Below are 16,831 nucleotides of genomic sequence, written 5' to 3' on the forward strand. Positions count from 1 at the left end.
TAAAAGAGGGAAGAGAGAAAAATAAACAGGAAGGGAAGGGCACTGGCCCTTTAAATCCTCTAGAAGTCACTTTAACAATCTGAGGAGGAGCTTGCAACAATGGGGGAGCTGCAACAACAATATCTGCCCACCCTTTTGGCCATGGCTCTGTGATCAGAAGTAGCAATCAGGGATCAGAGAACAGATTCCCAATATTTGTAGTACAGGGTCCTTTTTGTTCATCCTGGATCCTGCAAACTTTGTGCAAGCTGCTCAGAGAACATGTTCACAGCTGCTTGCCACATAGCTGAGGGCAGGGCTGTTAAAATCTGCTACTGTGCTAAGAGCTGAAATTGACTGAAATTAACCACCATTTACAGGCTTACCTCATTTTATTGTATTGCACTTTATTGCACTTCTCAGATATTGCATTTTTTACAAACTGTAGGTTTGAGGCAAGACAGCATCAAGCATGTCAGTGCTATTTTTCCAACAGCATTTGCTCACTTCATGTCTGTGTCACTTTTTTGGCAATTCTCACAATATTTCAAACTTTTTCATTATTTTTATATTTGTTATGGTAATCTGTGATTAGCGATCTTTGATGTTACCATTGTAATTATTTTGGGACACCACAAACTGCACCATATAAGACAGCGAACTTAGTTGATAAATGCCATGTATGAACACATGAATGATAAGAAAGTGAAGCAGCCTTATTGCTGAGTTGAAAAAAGTTTGGTGATCTGGATAGATGATCAAACTAGCCACAACATTTCTAAAGCTTAATCCAGAGCAAGGCCCTACTCTTTCTAACTTTATGAAGGCTCAGAGAGGTGATGAAGCTACAGAAGAAAATATGAAGCTAGCAGAGGTTGGTTCATTAGGTTTAAAGAAACAAACCATTTCTATAAATCAAAGTGCAAGAATGAAGTAGCAAGTACTGATGTAGAAGGTGAAGCAAGTTATCCAGAAGACCTAGCTAAGATAATTAATGAAGGTAACTACACTATACAGTGGATTTTCAGTGTAGATGAAACAGCCTTATATTGGAAGAAGATGCCATCTAGGTCATTCATAGCTAGAGGGGAGAAGTCAATGCCTGGCTTCAAAGCTTCAAAAGACAGGCTGAATCTCTTATTAGGGACTAATGTAGCTGGTGATTTTAAGTTTAAGTCAATTTTCATTTATCATTCTGAAAATCCTAGGACCTTTAAAAATTATGTTAAATCTACTCTGTCTGTGCTCTATAAATGAAGCAACAAAGCCTGGATGACAGCACATTTGTTGACAACAAGACTTACTGAATATTTTAAGCCCACTGTTGAGATATACTGCTCAGAATAAAAGATTATTTTCAAAATATCACTGCTCATTGACAATGCACCTGGTGGACCAAAAGCTCTGATGGAGATGTATAATAAGATTAGTGTTGTTTTCATGCCTGCTAACACAGCATCCATTCTGCAGTGCATGGATCAAGGAGTCATTTTGACTTTCAAGACTTAGTCTTTAAAAAATACATTTTGTAAGGTTATAGATACCATGGACAGTGATTCCTCTGCCAGATCTGGGCAAAGTCAATTGAAAATCTTTTGGAAAGGATTCACCATTCTAGATACCAATAAAACCATTCACAATTCATGGGAAGAGGTCAAAATGTTAACATTAACAAGAATTTGGAAGAAGTTGATTTCAACCTTCATGGATGACTTTGAGGGGTTCAAGACTTCAGTGGAGGATGGAGCCTGAAGATGTGACTGAATTGTTCCAATCTCATAATAAAACTTTAATGAATAAGGAGTTGCTTCTTACGGGTAAGCGAAGAAAGTGGTTTCTGAGATAGAATCTACTCCTGGTGAAGATGTTATGAAGATGATTGAAATGACAACAAAGGATTTAGACTATTACATAAACTTAGTTAATAAAGCAATGGCAGGGTTTGAGAGGATTGGCTTCAATTTTGAAAGGAGTTCTACTGTGGATAAAATGTTGTCTAACAGCATTGTAAGATGCAGAAAAATTGTTTGTGAAAGGAAGAGTCAATTAATGCTGTAAACTTCATGTTGTGTTATTCTAAGATATTGTCACTGTCAGCCCAACCTTCAGCAACCACCACCCTGATCAGTTAGCAGGCATTAACACTGAGGCAAGATACTCCACCAACAAAAAGATTACAACTCACTGAAGGCTCAACTGATGGTTAGCATCATTTAGCAATGCTTTTTAATTAAAGTACATACCTTTTTTAGACGTAATGCTATTGCACATTTAAAGATTACAGTATAGTATAAAGATAACTCAATATCTCTGAGGTATGCCTGTACTTTCCAAGTCTTCCCCTGGAAGTTGTAAGCTTTCAGTAGACTCCAGAGTTCCAAAATAGTTACAGCAGACAGATTCTTCCAGTGCAAATGCTGTCTAGGTAGGGAAACAGATTTCTGGTGTTTCCTACTCCACCATCTTCCCAGAATCCTCTTTCACATTATTTCTTTTGAATGTTAATTTTACACTCCTTAGTTGAATACCATTTAATCATGATGTAACATTCATTTTGCATACTGTTGAATTCAATTCACTGAAATTTTGTTTAGACATTTTGAACCTATGTTTATAAAAGATTTTAGTCTGTAGTTTATTTTTGTGATATGTTTTTGTCTGGTGATGATGACCTCGGAATGAGTTAGTTGGCAAGTGTTTCTTGATTTTCAATTTTCTGGCAAATTCATACTGCTATGTAGGTTTTATTTCCCCTTTTCCCTCTGCTTCTTTCTTACTTTTTCTAATGGTAGTTTTCTTTTTTAAGAACCTAAGTTTTTATGTTTGTTTATTTTGCTACTACTTATTTTTAAATATGGGGAAGTCTTCCCAAATAAGTGATATTTTGTGAACACTATATGTAAAGGAGGAGGCAGGGGAATACCTTGGCTCACAGACCAACCTTTATTCGAATCAGGGTTTCAGTGTATCTAATAGATAGTTACTATTTGTTTTGGTTGACAAAGATGAATAACTATAAGTAGGTTTTCAGATTTAGCAAACAAAAATACAGAATACCCTTAAAGTTGAATTTCAGATAAAAAATAAATAGCTTGTGTGTGTGTGTGTGTGTGTGTGTGTGTGTGTGTGTGTGTAAGAATGTCTCATGCAATATTTGGAATACACTTCTACCTTTTATTAAATCTGAAATTCAAATTTAACTGGGTATTCTCTCTCTATATATATACATATTTTTTTCTGAAAACCCTACTCATAGGGCCACTTACCACTCACAAATTGCCTATGTAATGTGACACATATGGCCAGATGACATACCTATGAGTATCCTTCTTTATGCCACACCTCCTTCAGCGCTGCCTCCTTGGCACACTGTGGGTTCAAACAGGAGGTAAAGAGGCTTCACAGTTGGACAACTCACACTGGACCCACACAGTACTTCTAGCTTCTGCCCCTCTTTAGGTACTGCCTACTTTGGAGATAGATAGCTGTTCTTTCACAACACTACCTGCTTTTTAAAAATTGTATTTTCTTTTTTTACTATACTTTGCTACACTTCATGCTTAGTGTTAATTTTCTTTTTAAGTACTTACTATTATCACTGAAGACGGAATTTCTATTTCTATTTCTTCCTTTTTTCTTTCTTATTGCTTTCAGAACTGGGTTGAGAAAAGTTTATTGCCAATTTATACCTGGAGCTCTGTATATTCTATTTAATAGTTTCATCAGTATCTATTTAATTTAATCCTCTCTTTTGGTACCTTTGTATTTTTCCATTTCCTATAGATAATATTTGTCAAAAACATGTCTATTATTTTTCAGTGTGCCAGGTTTTAGAATTCTTTATGTATTTTTCTGAGCCCTGTTGACCCCTCAGTCCACACTTTATTGTTTTAATATAGTTTTTTTTAAATCTTCATTATTTCCCCCAAATATTACATTGCTCTTGGGTTTGGTTTTATTTTTGTTATTACTTTACTTATTTTACCCACTTTTTAAAAATGGAAATACTCAAAACTATTAGTTATCTATGAGAAAGGATTGATATTCTATTAATTTGAATATACAGTATTATTATTTTTATTCCCCTTCCAAAGTCTCTTATTATGGTGTAAATTTGTGTTTAACAAAATAATTATTATAGCAGTATCCCCCATCCTAAATTCTAGGAAATTAAATATTTTTAACTTAAATTTTATTATACTAGAACTTGCTTATTTCTTAGTTTTTGCATTGTGCCAAGAGAATATGAAATGTAGAATATTTTTTTATTTTACTGACTTTTCTTTTTGGTAAGTAAATAGTAGGAAAGTAGTTCTAATAAAATATCTTAGAAAAAAAATGGCCAAACTTTTTCCCTTTTATTACTTTACCATTTTTGGAAAAAAATCTTCCTATAATTTCAGAGGCACTACCTGATCTCCTTTCCTCAGTGTATCTTATATTTCAGAAGATAAACATCTAAACCAAAATGAACTAATTCAGGGAGAGTAGGAAATCAGTATCACCCCTGGTAATTTAAAATTAAGATATGAAGAAACTATGCCCGTGTGCTAACTTCTGGGAATGAAAGGTAAGTTATAATAAGGTAGAATTGGGGGATATCTCTATTGGAAATTGCTGAAAAACAAACAATCTGAAAACAACATATTCAAACAATATTCATGTTTTTAAACTTATGATTATTTAGGGTCAGCAAATCATGTGCTTCTTGTGTTGGTTTGACTCTATTATGAACTTTTGATCAGCTGTGAATCAGGTTGGTAGCTCTGTTTCTGGGGCATGGCTAGCTGGATCACCTTCCTTCTCTTCCCTTTGTCTTATTTCTATATGACTCATATCCTTCCAGCAGCCTAGTATAGCATGTTCTCATGGCAAGGGTGAAGCATAAGTGCAAGCAAGCCCCAAAGCGTAAGAAATCATGCTGAACCTGCAAAGTCTTCTGTGGCTTAGGCTCAGAACTTGTAAACATAGTCATTTCTGCCATATTCTATTACCTAAAACAAGTAGAAATGCCATCCCAGAGTCAGAGTATGGATGGTAAAATACAGAATTACAGGGCAAAAAGTATAGATACAAAAGGGAAATTAATTCATGCCAGAATAGCAGTTAATTACCACAGTCTTCCCTCTAGAATCAATTACCACACTGTTTCCTCTAATCTTTGGTAACCTTCTCAACCACTCCTTCTCAAGAGCTGCAAAAGTCTCATCTTATCTAACAATGTCTTCAGGCTCAAAATCCAAGAATTCATGGTTTATATTTACTATAAATGTGGATATCCTTGATATGGAGAGCTATGAACTAAGTAAACAAGTTACCCACCCCTCTTCCATCCCCCAACACATAATAGAGTAGTGGAACAGGGAAAGCCAAGAAACTAGCATTAAAAATTCTCATTTAAAAAGAGGATGAGTAAAAGGCACATATCAGTTCCTGGTCCTTAGCCATTCTGAAATTCTGTGGGCAAACATCTTCAAGTCTTGCAATTTGGGGGATGGAAAAGTCTCTTGATTAGGCTCTGGGTCTACATCTTGTCTTACACTGTGTTCTGCAGCTACATTCAATTTGAGTTGTTGAGCCCATTTCTTTCCAGTAACAACTTAATATTTTACCGCCTTAAGATGCTGGGTAAGTCATGGATAGACAAAAATGTTACAGGGCCAAGTTTGTGGATAAAGACACTTTATATTATATAGGGCTACCAAATAAATAGTCACGATATTTAAAATTGAGCTTGTGTTAACCTTGAAAAGAAGTCAGTCACCATAACAAATAAATAAGAAGATGGATCTCTGAGAGAACTCTCAGTGAGACATAAGGCAAGTATGACCCAAGTGCAATAAAGGGTACAGAGTGTGTGGTTAGGTTTTCTAGTTTCTGGGTTAAGTCCCTCATGAGGCTTCATTACATTCCTTTCCTTCGGCTCCAAAACAAAACCAAAAAAAACCCCCTTATTCCTTTTCTTACCCTCATTCTTTTCTGTAAGCTAATTTTGGCAACATCTTAAACTAAACAACATGTACTTAAATCCACTGTTAAAATACATAGAAATATGTTCTTCTCCTATTTGAATCCTAGATATGTTGCAAGTTTTCCTCTTTTTAATTGGTCTCTTTGGGCATAGTGATGGAAATATGCTAGTAAGAAACCATGTTAACAAAGTATACAAAATTTTATTTATATTATTATTACTAGTGTAATATGTATCTGCATTAAAAAATAAACTACAAAAAAGGTGGTTTCCTATGGTAGTTCCTGAGTGGTTGTACTATGAATTGTTTGTTTACATTTTGTCAAACTTAAAAATAAAATGGCCAGTTATATTACCAGCAAAAGTGAGTTAATTTGCAGATGGTAGAGGAATTGTAATCCAAGACATGCAAACTATGGCAAACCATAGGCAAGTCCAGAGAAAAAGGAGATGAACATTACTTTATAGAGAAAAAGAGGAAATTGGAATGGACTGCTTTGAACACAAGTGCGTTGGAAGAAAGTGAGAGTTCAGGATGGTGATGGTTTCTCATTTGCTGAGCTATTGCTTGGCAAAGAGAATATCTTCTTTACTCCTACTTGGGAAGTAAAGTAAGCATTTTTCAGTCCAGGAATTAATGTAAGCTCCAAGGGAAGGTATGTGTATGACAGCTCCCTTTTCAGGGCTTCCCAACTCCATTTTAAATAAAATTTTCATGGTTTCCTGTTTACCCATATTTACTTTTAACTGAGGATCACCCACAGATTCTTGGTGTTCAGTTCAGTTAGGTTCGTCAGTCCTACATATCCTTGAAATTCCACAAAAACAAGACAGAGGCTGTTCTTATTACCAAAGGAAATTCACTTGTGCCTCCTTTCTCTCTTCTCTGTCATTTGTATTGCAACCATTTCCTGTCTTTGAGCATCATCAATTAGTTTCAACTGTTTTTGGAGGTTATAGAAATGAAATAATACAGTTGGTCGTATCTCTGTGTGTGTGTGTGTGTGTGTGTGTGTGTGTGTGTGTGTGTGTGTAACTTCCTTTGTTCAGTGTAATGATTTGGGGATTTATCCATGACATTGTTTCATTAATTTGGAAAGTTCATAGCCATTATCTCTTGAAATATGTTCTCTGCTCCATTTTCACTTTCATTGCCTTCTGAGGATACCATTACATACATGTTAGACGATATGATTTCCTACAGATCTTAGACATTCTGTCCTATTTGTTCACACATGTTTTCTCCTTAAGTTAAACTTTCTATTGCTCTGTATTCAAATTATCTAGTTCTTTTCTCTACTGAATCCATTTGTAACATTCCACTTTATTATTATTTTTTTTAAATTTCCTTGTGTCTGCTAATATCCTGCTCTGTTTCCCATCTTCAGATGTGGTTTATTTATAGTTGTGGGAAACCACACACATATTAGTGGAAATCTGTTTCTCAACTCTCCTATTCTGCACACCAGCCTTCACCATATTTGTCACTAAGCAAATTGTGAAGACCCAAGGGAGAGTTGGTGAATGGTGCAGACTTGTTCTATGTTTGACATTCCCTGGAATTTTAATTTTTCATGTAAGCCAATATGTACCGTAAAAGTACATGAGAGAGGACCTTCAAGATGGCCGAGGTGTAACACGTGGAGATCACATTCCTCCCCACAAATACAACAAAAATACATCTACATGTGGAACAACTCCTACAGAACACCTACTGAACACTGGCAGAAGACCTCAGACTTCCCCAAAGGAAAGAAATTCCCTACATAACAGGGTAGGACAAAAGAAAAAAGAAAAAACAGAGTAAAAAGAATAGAGACTGGACCTGCACCTCTGGGAGGGAACTGTGAAGGACGAAAAGTTTCCAGGCACTAGGAATCCCCTTCACTGGTGGAAACAGGGGGTGAGTAGGGGGGAAGCTTCAGAGCCATGGAGGAGAGTGCAGCAACAATGGTGCAGAGGGCAAAGCAGAGAGATTCCTGCACAGAGGATGGGTGCCGACCAGCACTCACCAGCCTGAGAGGTTGTCTGCTCAGCCACTGGGGTGGGGGTGGTGGAGGCTGCCAGCTGAGGCTCGGGCTTTGGAGGTAAGACCCCAGGGAGAGGAATGGGGTTGGCTGTATGAAGACAGCCTGAGGATGCTAGTACACCACAGCTAGCCGGGAGGGAGACCAGAAAAACGTCTGGAACTGCCTAAGAGGCAAGAGACCATTGTTTCAAGGTGCATGAGAAGAGCATATTCAGAGCACCACCTAAACAAGCTCCAGACAAGGGCGTGAGCCAAAGCTATCAGCACAGACCCCAGACACAGGCATGAAACACTAAGTCTGCTGCTGAAAGCACCAAGAATACTGTGTGCAAGAGGAGGTCACTATCCACACCTCCCTTCCCAGGAGGCTGTGCAGCCCACTGCTACCAGGGTCCCGTGATCCAGGGACAACTTCCCCAGTAGAACACATGGCATACCTCAGGCTTTTGCAACATCACGCCAGCCCCTGCCACCACAGACTGGCCCTGCATTCTGTACCCCTCCCTCTCCCCAGCTTGAGTGAGCCAGAGCTCCCCTAATAACCTGCTAATTTAACCCCATTATGTCTGGGAAGGGAACAGATGCCACAGGGCGACCTACAGGCAGAGAAGGGGCCAAATCCAAAGATGAACCCCAGGAGCTGTACTAACAAAGAGGAAAAAGGGAAATTTCTCCCTGCTGCCTCAGGAGCAGTGGATTAAATCTCCATAATCAACTTGATGTACCCTACATCTGTGGAATACCTGAATAGACAATGAACCATCCCAAAGTTGAGGTGGTGGACATTGGGAGCAACTGTAGACTTGGGGTTTGCTGTATATGACTAACTAGTTTCTGATTTTTATCTTAGTATAGCTTTTAGTGTTTGTTATAATTGGTGGATTTGTTTGTTGGTTTGGTTGTTCTCTTCATTTTTTTAATTACTTTTTATTTTAAACATATTTTTTATTCTAATAATTTTATTTTATTATTATTTTTTCTTTCTTTCTTTTTTCTCCCTTTTCTTCTGAGCCCTGTGGCTGACAGGGTCTTGCTGTTCCAGCCTGGTGTCAGGCCTGTGCCTCTGAGGTGGGAGAGCCAAGTTCAGGACATTGGACAACCAGAGACCTCCAGGCACAATGTAATATCAATTGGCAAAAACTCTCCCAGAGATCTCTGTCTCAATGCTAAGACCCAGCTCCACTCAACGACTAGCAAACTCCAGTGCTAGACACCCCATGCCAAACAACTAGCAAGACAGGAACACAACCCAATCCATTAGCAGAGAGGCTGCCTAAAATCATAGTAAGTTCACAAACACCCCAAAACACACCACCGGAAGCAGACCTGCCACCAGAAAGACAAGATCCAGCCCCACCCACAAGAACACAAGCACCAGTCCCCTATACAAGGAGGCCTACACAGCTCACTGAACCAACCTCACCCACTGGGGGCAGACAACAAAAACAACAGGAACTACAAACCTCCAGCCTGCAAAGAGGAGACCCCAAACACAGTAAGTTAGGCAAAATTAGAAGACAGAGAAATACACAGCAGATGAAAGATCAAGGTAAAAACCGACCAGACCAAACAAATGAAGAAGAAATAGGGAGGCTATCTGAAAAATAATTCAGTGTAAGAGTACAGATGATCCACAATCTTGGAAATAGAATGGAGAAAATACAAGAAACGTTTAACAAGGACCTAGAAGAACTAAAGAGCAAACAAACAATGAGGAACAACACAATAAATGAAATTAAAAATTCTCTTTAAGGAATCAAGAGCAGAATAACTGAGGCGGAAGAATGATAAGTGACCTAGAAGATAAAATAGTGGAAATAACTAGTGAAGAGCAGAATAAAGAAAAAAGAATGAAAAGAAATGAGGACAGTCTGAGAGAACGCTAGGAACATTAAATGCATAAACATTCGAATTACAGGGGTCCCAGAAGAACAAGAGTAAAAAAAAAAGGGTCTGATAAAATATTTGAAGAGACTATAGTTGAAATCTTCCTAATATGTGATAGGAAATAGTAAATCAAGTGCAGGAAGTGCAGACAGTCCCATATAGGATAAATCCAAGGAAAAAACGTGTTGACATATATTAATCAAACTATCAAAAATTAAATACAAAGGAAAATACTAAGAACAACAAGGGAAAAGCAACAAATAATATAAGGGAATGCCCTTAAGGTTATCAGCTGATCTTTCAGCAGAAACCCTGCAAGCCAAAAAGGAGTGGCAGGGCATATTTAAAGTGATGAAAGAGAAAAAACTATAACCAAGATTACTCTACCCTGCAAGGATCTCATTCAGATTTGATGGAGAAATTAAAACCTTTACAGACAATCAAAAGATAAGAGAATGCAACACACCAGACCAGCTTTACAACAAATGCTAAAGGAATTTCTATAGGCAGGACACACAAGAGAAGGAAAGACGTACAAAAACAAACACAAAACATTTAAGAAAATCGTAATAGGAACATATACTGATAATTACCTTAAATGTAAGTGGATTAAATGCTCCAAGCCAAAAGACACAGACTTGCTGAATGGATACAAAACCAAGACCCATATATATGCTGTCTACAAGAGACTCACTTCAGACCTAGGGACACATACAGACTGAAAGTGAGGGGATGGAAAAAGATATTCCATGCAAATGGAAATCAAAAGAAAGCTGAAGTAACAATTCTCATATCAGACAAAATAGACTTTAAAATAAAGACTATTACGAGAGACAAAGAAGGACATTACATAATGATCAAGGGATCAATCCAAGAAAAAGATATAACAACCGTAAATATTTATGCACCCAACATAGGAGCACCTCAACGCATAAGGCAAATGCTAACAACCATGAAAGGGGAAATCAACAGAAACACAATAATAGTAAGGAGACTTTAACACCCCACGTTCACCAATGTACAGCTCATCCAAAATGAAAATAAATAAGGAAACACAAGCTTTAAATGACACATTAAACAAGATGGACTTAATTGATATTTATAGGACAGTTTATCCAAAAACAACAGAATATACTTTCTTCTCAAGTGCTCATGGAACATTATCCAGGATAGATCATATCTTGGGTCACAAATCAAGCCTTGGTAAGTTAAAGAAACTTGAAATTGTAGCAAGTATCTTTTCCAACCACAACGCTGTGACACTAGATATCAATTACAGGAAAAAAACTGTAAAAAATACTAAAACATGGAGGCTAAACAATACACTACTAAATAACCAAGAGATCACTGAAGAAATCAAATTGGAAATAAAAAAAAATACGTAGAAACAAATGACAATGAAAACAAGATGACCCAAAACCTATGGGATGTAGTAAAAGCAGTTATAAGAGGGAAGTTTATAGCAATACAATCCTACCTCAAGAAAGAATAAAAATCTCAAATAAACAACCTAACCTTACAACAAAAGCAATTAGAGAAAGAAGAACAAAAAACCTCAAAGTTAGCAGAAGGAAAGAAATCATAAAAATCAGATCACAAATAAATGAAAAAGAAATGAAAGAATTGATAGCAAAGATCAATAAAACTAAAAGCTGGTTATTTGAGAAGATAAACACAATTGATAAACCATTAGGCAGACTCTTCAAGAAAAAAAGGGAGGAGACTCAAATCAATAGAATTAGAAATGAAAAAGGAGAAGTAACAACTAACACTGAAGAAACACAAAGGATCATGAGAGATTACTCCAAGCAATTATATGCCAATAAAATGGACAACGTTGAAAAAATGGACAAATTCTTAGAAATGCACAACCTTCCGAGACTGAACCAGGAAGAAATAGAAAATATAGACAGACCAACCACAAACACTGAAATTGAAACTGTGATTAAAAATCTTCCAACAAACAAAACCCCAGGACCAGATGGTTTCACAGGCAAATTCTGTCAAACATTTAGGGAAGAGCTAACTCTTATTCTTCTCAAACTCTTCCAAAATATAGCAGAGAGAGGAACACTCCCAAAGTCATTCTACGGGGCCACCATCACCCTGATACCAAAACCAGAGAAAGATACTACAAAAAAAGAAAATTACAGACCAATATCACTGATGAATATAGATGCAGAAATCCTCAAAAAATAATAGCAAACAGAATCCAACAGCACATTAAAAGGGTCATACACCATGATAAAGTGGAGTTTTTCACAGGAATGCAAGGATTCTTCAATTTACACAAATCAATCAGTGTGATACACCATATTAACAAATTGAGGTGGAAAAACCATATGATCACCTCAATAGATGCAGAAAAAGCTTTTGACAAAATTCAACACCAATTTATGATAAAAACTCTCCAGAAAGTAAGCACAGAGATAACTTACCTCAACATAATAAAGGCCATATATGAAAAACCCATGGCCAACATCGGTCTCAATGGTGCAAAACTAAAACCATTTCCACTACAATCAGGAACAAGACAAGGTTGCCCACTCTCACCACTATTATTCAACATAGTTTTGCAAGTTTTAGCCAAAGCAATCAGAGAAGAAAAAGAAATAAAAGGAATCCATTTACGTCTTTAATCCATTTTGAGTTTATTTTTGTGTATGGTGTTAGGGAGTGTACTCATTTCATTCTTTTACATGTAGCTGTCCAGTTTTCCCAGCACCACTTATTGAAAAGGCTGTCAGCAAAAGAAACCATAAACAAGATGAAAAGACAACCCTCAGAATGGGAGAAAATATTTGCAAATGAAACAACTGACAAAGGATTAATCTCCAAAATTTTCAAGCAGCTCATGCAGGTCAATATCAAAAAAAAAAAAAAAATCAAACAACCCAATCGAAAAATGGGCAGAAGACCTAAATAGACATTTCTCCAAAGAAGATATACAGATTGCCAACTAACACATGAAAGTAACCTCAACATCATTAATCATTAGAGAAATGCAAATCAAAACTACAATGCGATATCATCTCACAGTGGTAAGAATGACCATCATCCGGAAATCTACAAACAAAAATCCTGGAGAGGGTGCAGAGAAAAGGGAACCCTCATATACTGTTGGTGGGAATGTAAATTGATACAGCCACTATGGAGAACAGTATGGAGATTCCTTAAAAAACTAAAAATAGAACTACCATACGAGCCAGCAATCCCACTACTGGGCATATACCCTGAGCAAACCATAATTCAAAAAGAGTCATGTGCCACAAAGTTCATTGCAGCACTATTTGCAATAGCCAGGACATGGAAGCAACCTAAGTGTCCATCGACAGATGAATGGATAAAGAAGATGTGGCACATATATACAATGGAATATTACTCAGCTATAAAAAGAAACGAAATTGAGTTATTTGTAGTGAGGTGGATGGACCTAGAGTCTGCCATACAGAGTGAAGTAAGTCAGAAAGAGAAAAACAAATACCGCATGGTAACACATATATATGGAATCTAAAAAAAAAAAAAAAGTCATGAAGAACCTAGTGGCAAGATGAAAATAAAGTTGAAGACCTACTAGAGAATGGACTTAAGGACATGGGGAAGGGGAAGGGTAAGCTGGGACAAAATGAAAGAGTGGTAGCATATATACGGACATATATACACTACCAAATGTAAAATAGATAGCTAGTGGGAAGCAGTCACATAGCACAAGAAGATCAGTTCAGTGATTTGTGACCAGCTAGAAGGGTGGGATAGGCAGGGTGGGAGGGAGGGAGATGCAAGAGGGAAGAGATATAGAGATATATGTATATGTATAACTGATTCACTTTGTTATAAAGCAGAAACTAACACACCATTGTAAAGCAATTATACTCCAATAAAAACATTCAAAAAAATTTAAAAATTAAAAAAATGAATAAAAGGAATCCAAATCGGAAAAGAAGAAGTAAAACTGTCACTGTTTGCAGATTATATAGTGCTATACATAGAGAATCTTATAGATGCTACCAGAAAACTACTAGAGCTAATCAATGAATTTCATAAAGTAGCAGGATACCAAGTTAATGCACAAAAATCTCTTGCATTCCTATCCACTAATGAAGAAAAATCTGAAAGACAAATTAAGGAAACACTCCCAATTACCATTGCAAGTAAAAGAATAAAATACCTAGGAATAAACCTACCTAACGAGACAAAAGACCTATATGCTGAAAATTATAAGACACTGATGAAAGAAATTAAAGGTGATACAAACAGATGGAGAGATATACCATGTTCTTGGATTGGAAGAATCAGCATTTTGAAAATCACTATACAATCGAAAGCAATCTACAGATTCAGTGCAATCCCTATGAAACTACCACTGGCATTTTTCAGAGAACTAGAACAAAAAATTTCACAATTTGTATGGAAACACAAAAGACTCCGAATAGCCAAAGCAGTCTTGAGAAAAAAAAAGGAGCTGGAGGAATCAGGCTCCCTGACTTCAGACTATACTACAAAGCTACAGTAATCAAGACAGAATGGAAGTGGCACAAAAACAGAAATATAGATCAATGGAGCAGGATAGAAAACCCTGAGCTAAACCCACACACATATGTCATCTTATCTTTCATAAAGGAGGCAAGAATATACAATGGAGAAAAGACAGCCTCTTCAATAAGTGGTGCTGGGAAAACTAGACAGCTACATGTAAAAGACTGAAATTAGAACACACCCTACCACCATACAGAAAAGTAAACTCAAAATGAATTAAAAATCAAAATGTAAGACCAGACAGTATAAAACTCTTAGAGGAAAACATAGGAAAAACACTCTTTGACATAAACCACAGCAAGATCCTTTTTGACCCACCTCCTAGAGAATTGGAAATAAAAACAAAATTAAACAAATGGGAACTAATGAAACTTAAAAGCTTTTGCACTGCAAAGGAAACCATAAACAAGATGAAAAGACAGCCCTCAGAATGGGAGAAAATATTTGACAAAGAAGCAACTGACAAAGGATTAATATTCAAAATATACAAGCAGCTCATGCAGCTCAATAACAAAAAAATAAACAATACAATCCAAAAATGGGAAGAAGACCTAAATAGATATTTCTCCAAGGAAGATATACAGATTTCTAACAAACACATAAAAGGTTGCTCAATGTCACTAATCATTAGAAAAATGCAAATCAAAACTACAATGAGGTATCCTCTCACACTTGTCCTAATGGCCATCATCAGAACATCTACAAACAATAAATGCTGGAGAGGATGTGGAGAAAAGGGAACACTTTTGCATTGTTGGTGGGAATATAAATTGATACAGCCACTATGGAGAACAGTATGGCAGTTCCTTAAAACCTAAAAATTGAACTACCATACGACCCGGCAATCCCACTACTGGGAATATACCCTGAGAAAACCATAATTCAAAAAGAGTCATGTACCACAATGTTCATTGCAGCACTATTTACAATAGCCAGGACATGGAAGCAACCTAAAAGTGTCCATTGAAAGATGAATAGGTAAAGAAGATGTGGCACATATATACAATGGAGTATTACTCAGTCATAAAAGGGAACAAAACTAAGCTTTTTGTAGTGAGGTGGATGGACCTAAAGTCTGTCATACAGAGTGAAGTAAGTCAGAAAAAGAAAAACCAATACCGTATGCTAACACATATATATGGAATCTAAGAAAAAAATAATCGTTCTAAAGAACCTAGGGGCAGGACAGGCATAAAGATGCAGATGTAGAGTGGACTTCAGGACACAGGGAGCGGGAAGGGTAAGCTGGGATGAAGTGAGAGAGTGGCGTTTACACATATACACTACCAAATATAAAATAGATAGCTCGTGGGAAGCTGCATGCCACAGGGAGATCATTTCAGTGCTTTGTGACCACCTAGAGGGGTGTGTTAAGGAGGGTTGTAGGGAGATGCAAGACAGAAGGGATATGGGGATATATGTATACATATAGCTGATTCACTTTGTTATACAGCAGAAACTAACACACCATTGTAAAGCAATTATACTGCAATAAAGATGTTAAAAAATAATTAGAAAGTACATGAAAATTTCAGCTGGTTTCTTCCTACTCCCGTTAATGGCAAATTCTTCATTCTCTTATCATTCTGCCAAAGATGTGTCCAGAGTCTCTTTCTTATAAACACTCATCATTTTCTAAAGTTCATTTCATGGCTTCTTTGCATGTAGAACTCTTGGATGGGCTTAGAGAAACTATGTTTTTGTAGCTTATTTGGCTTGTTTTTTTTGGCTGTGTTGGGTCTTCGTTTCTGTGTGAGGGCTTTCTCTAGTTGTGGCGAGCAGGGGCCACTCTTCATCATAGTGCGCGGGCCTCTCACTAGCGTGGCCTCTCTTGTTGTGGAGCACAGGCTCCAGACTCGCAGGCTCAGTAGTTGCGGCTCACGGGCCCAGTTGCTCCACGGCATGTGGGATCTTCCCAGACCAGGGCTCAAACCCGTGTCCCCTGCATTGGCAGGCAGATTCTCAACTACTGTACCACCAGAAAAGCCCTGTCTGGTTTTTTTTGTTAGAGAAAAAGATACACTCTCTTGTGGTTTTCTCTGTCTTGATTAAAAGCTAAATATTCAACTTTTTACATTTGGTTTCCAAAAATTCTTCAGTTATCATAATGATAAGTAGAGTAAATAAATAAGGTAAAACTGGGGCTTCCCTGGTGGCACAGTGGTTGAGAATCTGCCTGCTAATGCAGGGGACACGGCTTCGAGCCCTGGTCTGGGAAGATCCCACATGCCGCGGAGCAGCTGGGCCCGTGAGCCACAACTACTGAGCCTGCGTGTCTGGAGCCTGTGCTCCGCAACAAGAGAGGCCGCAATAGTGAGAGGCCCGTGCACAGCGATGAAGAGTGGCCCCCACTTGCCACAACTAGAGAAAGCCCTCGCACAGAAACGAAGACCCAACACAGCCATAAATAAAAAATAAATAAATATTAA

General features: G+C 37.3%; 2 long non-coding RNA genes across 2 annotated transcripts in view; both read left to right on the top strand.

The window, feature by feature from the left end:
- LOC309650637 overlaps positions 1 to 16,831 on the top strand; it is a 465,308-nt gene that overhangs the window by 414,838 nt on the left and 33,639 nt on the right. The window lies entirely within an intron of this gene.
- LOC309650631 overlaps positions 1 to 16,831 on the top strand; it is a 49,438-nt gene that overhangs the window by 12,380 nt on the left and 20,227 nt on the right. The window contains exon 2 of the long non-coding RNA XR_014257657.1: positions 30 to 16,534. This is a non-coding gene — a long non-coding RNA (uncharacterized lncRNA). The remainder of the gene's footprint in view (positions 1 to 29; positions 16,535 to 16,831) is intronic.

The sequence above is a fragment of the Balaenoptera physalus genome (assembly GCF_965194825.1).
Source record: "Balaenoptera physalus genome assembly, chromosome: 20".
Taxonomy (NCBI): Eukaryota; Metazoa; Chordata; class Mammalia; order Artiodactyla; family Balaenopteridae; genus Balaenoptera; species Balaenoptera physalus.